An 8,504-nucleotide genomic window follows, 5' to 3' on the forward strand; every position below is an offset into this window, starting at 1 on the left:
GCTGATCCAGCCGGATGAGGCCTGTGGTCCTACTCAGGCCGGTTTCTGCTTCCCTAACTCTCTTTCTTTCTTTCTTTTGTTCATTCGTTCGTTCGTTCATTCTTTTGTTATTTCGTCCTCTCTTCTATGTGTGTGTTTGAGCTGGCATGTGAATATATACACATGTGTATGTTGCATCATGTGCATGGAGGAACATATAGAGTTCAGGAAAGGAGTCTGAAGCCCTGGAGATGAAGTCCCAGTTCATCGTGAGCTATTACGTGAGTGCTGGGAAGAACACCCAGGTCCTCTCCAAGAGTAGCCAGTGCTCTTAACTGCTGAGCCATGTTTTCAGCTCCCTTGGCATAAACAATTTTAAATCTAGGTTTTGCATACAGAGAAAACATCCATAGTTTTTTTTCTCAAGTCTGGCTTATTTTGCTTAAAGTGATCATTTTAATTATATTCATTTCCCTGCAAATTTCATGATTTGAGTTTTTCCTTTATAAATTTATAAAATTCCATTATGTATAGTATCACATTTTCTTTATTCATCTTATCATGGACCTCTGGGCATGCACACACAGGCATGTATGTACACGTGTACACATGTATGTACATACATGCCCAAGGCCTCCACTGCCTTCTCTGCAGCCAAAAGGAAAATGTGACTCTCATTTGTTGTGATTCACTTTTGGCTGATTGATTTGTAGCTTGAAGTACTTGGATTACTGCTCTGTGAATTAGAATAGGAGGAAATGAAAGATTCTTAGTGTGTCCCCTGCCCACTGGCATAAGTTTAGAAATAGAGAAGGCCTTCATGTATCCAGTACAGCTGGAGACTGGAAAGTTTTACTTAGTAACTTGCTGACCAAGCCAGCTCAGTCAGTCAACAGGGTCTCAAGTGAGGGAGTGAGGATTGAAAAAGAAAAACAGACAAACTTACAACATGACTCCAGCCCATACTGAGGTTGACACTTTATTTCTCTCCAGCCTGCTTTTATATCATTCCAGGTATGTTCAAAAAACATGGTCACACCTTAGATCAAAGACAAAGTAATCAAGCGAAGTAGTAAACAAAGAGATCACATAAAATAGTAATTAAGTAAGGTAGCAAGCAAAAGGATCACACAAGGTAATAATTAAGTAAAGTAGTAAACAAAGCCCCGTGGTCACTGTTTCTAATATTCTTATCTGAGCCTAGTTCCTTGTCTGAACCCAGTGACAAATGCCAAATTCCTCAACAACTTGCTAGGAACCAGGGATAACTTCTGTTTCACAGAACTTAGAGGAAGCCTTACACCATAAAGTAAGGTAATTTGAGTAAAATGAGACCAACGGCAGTTCTCTTCCCATTGAAGGGTATGTCTGTCTGTCTGCATTTTCCATCTCTTTATCCATTGATTTTTGGTTTATGATTCCTGGATTATGTGAATGGGGAGTCAACAATATGGCAACTGGACAAAAAGCTCTGGCAAGGAAGCCAGAAGACAGTTTCCAAGTAGAAAGCCAGGCGTTCTTCCTCAGGCTGCATCGTTGCAAATCCCAAGGAAGTTGGTTGGAATTGGGCAGTCATAGGAAGCAGGGAGAGATGCTGAGCCAAGCCAAGCCACACATGCTGTTGATGAGCAGTCAGTGAGAGTAAGACTGCTCTCTCCCGGATCAAAGGTTCGAACATAGACAAGAGAGAACATGGGATTCAGGAGGCAGGGAGCAGTGTTCCTTGGGAGACATTTCTTTATTATAGGAACCAGTGAAATTGTTGAGAAATATCTGACCGAAATGCAATAAACTCCAGGAAGTCAAAGATGAGATGAAAACATAACAGACTTTGATGAAAAGGGAGATGATTGTGATAAGACAGGCTTTTAAGGAAACTAAGATTTAATGACTTTTTAAATGGTTGATAACAGATCTGGAAGCAAGAACTTACAAAAAAATGTACAGCATCTTGAGTTCCTTCTCAATTGATGTGGTTCCCAAAGCTGCCTCTCCATCCGGCACCCCTCCCACCTTTGGACAGATGTTTCCAGTCATTTAGAATATATTTTTGAAATGTATAATTAGGCAATTTCAGTGAAAAGAAAATTGTAAATTTGGGCTTCTTCTTCTCAAGTTTGGCTTTTCAAAGGGAACTACAGTCAATGAACTTCAAATGTGCTATCTAAATGATGGTACATCTTAATAAATATGGCCTCTTTATGAACTACTGCCTTTTAAGAACCACAAGCTCTCCATTGGCTGGTGTGTGGGAGTTTGAAGCAGGTGTCATTGGGAAAGGTAGATAGGGTGCTATGTGCAAAACATGAAATCATGGATCCCAAAGCAACACTAGAATCTACAAAGACACAAGTCTACCCTCCTGGTATTTTAATAAAAAAATGCAATGTTTCTCAAATTTCCCACTCTAGGGTCATGTGGGGTTTCTCAGAAGCTGTCATTGGGGTGAAGGGAATCAGACAGTATTTAGGGCCTTTTAAAAGTCCCATTTCTACGGTAGTGGCTTCTTCTCACCTTTTTCTTAAAAGGCAATTCTTCATAATTTGGCCTTTTGAGCTATTAAAAATAATTATTGAAAACATTCTAAAAATAAAGCCCTTCAAGTTTTGTTAAATATGAAACATTTATATCTTGTAAATAATGACATCCTTAAATTGGAAAAAATAATTACTTTGATCTAAGCCATTTCTGATACTGAATCAAACTGAAAAAGGCTCTCAAAATAGAAGAAAAAAGCATGAGAAGATGAGAAGGAGTTCAGTATAGTGTTAAGGCAACATTAGGCAGCAGGAAAAGAAAAAAGAGCAACAATGACAAAAATCCAGTTGTCAGAAGTCAAAGCAGTGTCAAGTGTAATTGATATCAGATGAGAGAAGGCACTGTCCACTGGTGGTATGCTATTTTAATAGATATGTATTCATACATAAATATCCACCCATACAAATACCCGAATCTGTATCTATATCTGTGTAATTACATGTTGCCTGTAGTTACCCAAGCAGGAGGAAAATTCTATAGATGTTTATTTTATTTAGCGTAAACTGGACACTACACCTCTTCAGTTCAATGCTTTGATGGGATCAGGGTGGCCATAAACCACTGTTTTGAAAGATAAATCTTTTTGTCATGTCCAATCTTGTTTTAAAAATAATTTTATTACATCTGTTTAATCTCTGTCAATCAATCAATCAGTCAATCTATCTATCATCTATCTATCTATCTATCTATCTATCTATCTATCTATCTATCTATCTATCGTTTATCAGTCTATCTATCTATGGTATATCTATTTGTCACCTGTCTTTGTCTATAGGCATATATGTGTGAACAAGCAGGTGCTATGCCACAGTGTGCATGTGGAGGTCAGAGAACAACTTTTAGGAATGGTTTTTTTCCTTCTATCATGTGAGACCTAGGGATTGAACTCAGGTTGTCAGCCTTCTCAGCAGGCTCCTTTCCCTGGGGAGCTATCTAATCTCATAGCAGCAAAAGGCTTATCGGTGAACCTTTGATCTTTTCTTATCTGCCTTGGGAGATGGACAGATAAAACAAAAGAGCCCAAAGGATATAAAGATAACATCAGCAATAACAACAACAATAACAACAGCAGCAGCAGCAACAGCAACAGCAACAGCAACAGTAAAACCTTTGGAACTCTCTCTCAGAAACATTATCCAATAAAACAATTAAGTTGTCTAAGAAATGAATTAGAAGAGACAGAAGTAGGGTTGTTGTACTGCTCAAGAAAAGACTGGGAAAATTAAGTAGTTACATATAATTATTTCCATATGCTCTTAAAACAAAGTGCATCTAACATGACAGTGTACAATGGACACTTCTGTTAAACTAGAGTTCGGACTACGCTGAGTCATACTGACAAGAGACAAAACAGTGAAGGCAGGAGCAGAGGTGCAGGAACGAAGTATGACCCCCTGACCACAGGCCTGCTCTAGACATTTTAGCTTTGAGTTTTGATGTTTCAGAAGTCTGTTTTCAAACTTTAATGATAAAACAACCATATAAAACTTTTTGAAGGCCAGAGAGATAGCTCATTGGTTAAGAGCACTGGCTGCCCTTCCAGAGGTTCTGAGTTCAATTCCCAGCAACCACATGATGGCTCACAGCCATCTGTAATAGAATCTGATTCCCTCTTCTTTTTTTTTTTTTAAGATTTATTTACTTATTTTATTTATGTGAGTACATTGTAGCTGTCTTCAGACACACCAGAAGAGGCAGCAGATCTTATTAGAGATGGCTGTGAGCCACCATGTGGTTGCTGGGAATTGAACTCAGAACCTCAGGAAGAAGAGTCAGGGCTCTTAACCACTGAGCCATCTCTCCAGCCCCCTGATTTCCTCTTCTCGTGTGCATGAAAACAGAACACTTGTACACATTAAATAAATAAATAAATATTTTATTTTGTTTTGTTTTTTTAAATAGACTATTTGAGGCTTACATTTAAAACTCAAGAATGTTCATCGGCATAAAGTTCACAGTCAGCCAATGGTCATATCATTACAGAATAACATCAGCAACATGGTATGAAGTGTAAGAAAACAGGAAAAATGTCTCCTGGGGCTTCATACCATGAAACAGGCATCAGTAAATTCACAGTATTCATGACAGTGAACACAAATAGGTCATGATACTTAAATAAAAATAATTAACTTTACTTTGGGGTTAAAAAGTCCAGCAAATACATTCTCAGTATAGATTGTTTCTAAAAGGCACATCATCTAAAACATAGAGAAAAGAAGTAATAATTGTTTTCAAAAGGTATAGAATAAATTAATAAAACCAAATAAATAAAATAAATAAAACCAAAATATTGGGTTAACATCCAAACAAATCATTTAAAAATTACAAATAAAACACTTTTGTAGTGATATGCAATTAAAGGCATAAACATGAAATTTGATATAGGTATATTTTAATTTAATTTGATAATCATTACAATTACAGTGTGGACTGGAAGAAATATTTATTCGATAAATAACATGTCAACTCTAATGTTATTTTCTTGACAATAGAAGATTATTACATAATGACCTCAAGAAGAGAAGAATTATAATCTGGAAAAGAAGAACTTTAGCTCAATAGTCCTACATCTTAGAAAGATTAACCAGCCCGAACTAAGAATACAAAGAGTTTGGGTAATAACATTATGGATTTTAATTAAATAAACTAAGTTGAAATTGTATCTTGCAATCTTGAATCAAATTGAGAAAGACTTCCAAAATTCAGAAGAGAGGAACCAAACAAGATTGAGAAACGGAAGCTCTCTTTCCATCTATGTCAAAACTGGCATTTAAGAAAGGACACAGGGGTCTGTGTGGTGGTTTTATTTATTAAGTATACAGGAAAGAGAACAAAGAAATATATGGGAACTTTCCTTTTTTTATTTACTAAGATCCTTAGCAACAGAATTGATGTACTCTCTCTCTAATACTACCAGTCTATTTCCACAGTAGAACAACCACTTTGCATATATGAGGCTTGGATTCTACACTCAGACTGCAAAAACAGTCATCCAAGTTGAGTTATGAAAATAAGCAAGTGTTGGTCATACTCTGGCAAATTGAGACCAGCCTTCTTGAAGCTGGGTTAAATCCATAACCAGGTTTAGAACATTCCAGGAATGCAATAGTAACTTATTATTAGAAACATCTCATGATATGTCCTTGGATCAAAAGAAAATATTCTTGGTAGTAAAAATGGCATTTCTTAAAATTTAAATTCAATTACTGATAAATAATAATGAACCAAGAATGGGAAATCTGTCTTGACACCATCAAGTTTTTCTCTTAGTTTCTGTTTCCAGTTAGATTCTAGCTGTTGCAGTCATCCAGTGCCAGGCCTCTGAGTGTTAATAATCTCATGTGAAGTTAGTAGGACCATAAAGCAGAATGAGTGGAGCATACACATCTGAGCTTCTGATGAGAATAATATCAGAACAGAATAATAACGGAACAGAATAACACAGGTCTGAATTATTAAGGAAAGCAGATATGCCTTTGATAGACTCATTACACCTGTGAGTATCAAGCAAGAAGATAGCAGATCCACCAGGCTGGCCATGTCCACGGAGATGAGGGAAAGATGGAAAACCTGCTCTTCGAGGACCCTTTGAGTGGTGATGGTTGAGTTCTGTTGACTGACATCAATTAAAAGAATATTTTCCCACAAGACCCTGAAGAATTCCAGACTACTCTTGAGACATCTATGGGAATGAATAGAGAAAAAAAAACAAAAACAAAAACAAAAAACCCTAAATAAACAAAACTTGGATTTACCAAGTTTCAGCTAGGTTGCTTTACCCAGGTAGCTTTCTGTTTTCCTATGCATGTGGCCACTACTCTTGGGATATAACTAAGTATTCTCACACACCACTCCATAAGTATGCAAAAAGGAATTTTCAATAAACATTGTTGGGTGATACGTCACACATACAAAAATACATAAGACATATGTGAGCAGCTTGGTGAATCATAAAATGTACACCCACGGACCCTCCCTCCAGCTGAGGCAGATATTTCCAGCACTCCACCGTGCTGAGCTCTGGTGTAAAATATATCAGGTTTTTGCCCCACCCATCCCCATGGAGTAATCCATGATCCCACGTTCATGTTTATTATCCATTTCTGGCTTATCTTTATGTTTCAGTGCCTCTGTATAACCCACAAAATAAAACAGTCTATTTCACCCGTTTTAGAGCTTGCTGACGGGATACATTCTGTATGTGGTTGTGAGACCACGAGACTTCCAGGCGTCCATCAACACGGGGGCAATAGACCAAGAGCTCAGGAGCCAAACTCTGAAATGAATAGATGTTTGTACCACATGGTGTTCGCTGGCACTGACTGGCGGATGTGAGAATATGAAGGCTGATGTGTTTCTTAGGCAGATCTTCTGGGGGCACACCTCGGGGCAAGGGGTCTTTGAGTCACCTTTCCTAGAATGTACTGTAACCTATCCTGCTTCAGCCTGAGCTTTCCTGTCTCTGTTCCAGCTGTCAGCCCACATGCAAACTGAAGGCTCTTCTAGAGTTTCTCCAGTTCCTGCTACCATCTCCCACAAAGCTATTTTCTCTAAATAAAATTCCTAAACACTTAATTCCACCTTGACGGATGCTTCTCAGAAGACTTGAAAACTATACCCTCCAACACTTTTGACTTTTTTCTCAAACTACATTTCATGTAGTGTGTGTGTGTGTGTGTGTCATAGGGCACATGTGGAGGTCAGAGGGCCACTCTCTGAAATCAGATCTCTGCTTCTACTCCGTGTGTCCCTAGGATGAAACTCGTGTTGTCAGGTTCTCAGGCAGAGCCTTGACCCGGTGAACCACCTCAGTGACCCATGGGCGACATATTTCTTACAGTAATGGTTTCCCTTTGGCATTCTGCTGATGCTGATGTGTGAATCTATTCATTTTCTCCACTGTGTAATTTCAGTTGTTTTTATGTCAAATTCTACTTCTGTCTTTGTCTGTTGGCAGCTAACTTGATTGTTTTTTTTTTTTCTTTTAAACTTCATAGTTTAACCAGAGACTTGAAAACAATGTTCTGTGAGCCAGATCTGCCTGCTTGCTGTGTGAAAACTATGAGAAAACTACTTAAGGAAGGATGGGTTTATTCTGGCTCACAGTTTAAGGATCCAGTCCAACATCCATTGCAGGGAAGGCATGGAGGCAGGGGCATGAGACATCCAGTCATATCACATCATCAGTCAGGTGACTGCAACAGATAAATGCTGACGTGAGCTGGCTCCCTGATCCTTTGGTACTCACTAAAGATTTCAGCCCAAGAAACGACACTCGTTTAGAGTGAGCTGTACCTCTTCAGTTGAACCTGTTGGGAAACCCCCTTACAAACTTGCCAGAGGTGTGTCTCCTAGGAAATTCTCAGTCCAGCCAAGCCAGCAGTGCAGATGAGTTGTGACGGCCTACAGTATAAGAACAATGATATGTGAATGTGAAATTCAAATTTCATGGTTCATAACAAGTTTTGTTGTGTAGAAGATGTTGCTGGATGTCTGTCCCTAGAGGTGTTGCAGGTGTGGCTGCAGTGTCACATGTGTGTCAGTAGGTGGCAGAGAGGAGAGAGGTTATTTCTATGCTTAGTTCTCTAATCTGTGAACATCTGAATGATAAGTAGTCTAACAACCCCTGAAAAAAACTGAGCCTGAGATGACCACCAGTCCAGTTCCATTCAGGCCCAGACAGGATCTCAGAATGTGGAGTGAGCTGGAGACTAGAAGAACCCACCTGGGACTGACGGACCTTGGTGGGAGTTAGCCTTAGACAGATGACCCCTGCATGGACAACAAGAGCCGTCTAGATGAGGAGCAAGCCCAAGATAGCCACCAGTTCAACACCATGGGACCTGGACAGGAAGCTAGCCGGAGATGACCAGCAGTGTCACTCAGGTCTGGGGTAGGGGCAGACCATACCTGAGATGACTCCTGTCTGGCTCCATAATGCACAGATGGGACATAGCATTCCTGACACCACTCCTGGGATGACCCCA

General features: G+C 39.1%; 1 non-coding gene across 1 annotated transcript; it reads left to right on the top strand.

Annotated features, from left to right (window-relative positions):
* The first annotated feature begins 8,009 nt into the window (after positions 1-8,009).
* Positions 8,010-8,141, top strand: LOC115031643. The gene has a single exon (XR_003837312.1). It is a non-coding gene; the product is annotated as a small nucleolar RNA SNORA17 (small nucleolar RNA).
* The last annotated feature ends 363 nt before the right edge of the window (positions 8,142-8,504 follow it).

The sequence above is a fragment of the Mus caroli genome, chromosome 7 (genome assembly GCF_900094665.2).
Source record: "Mus caroli chromosome 7, CAROLI_EIJ_v1.1, whole genome shotgun sequence".
NCBI classification, from domain to species: Eukaryota; Metazoa; Chordata; class Mammalia; order Rodentia; family Muridae; genus Mus; species Mus caroli.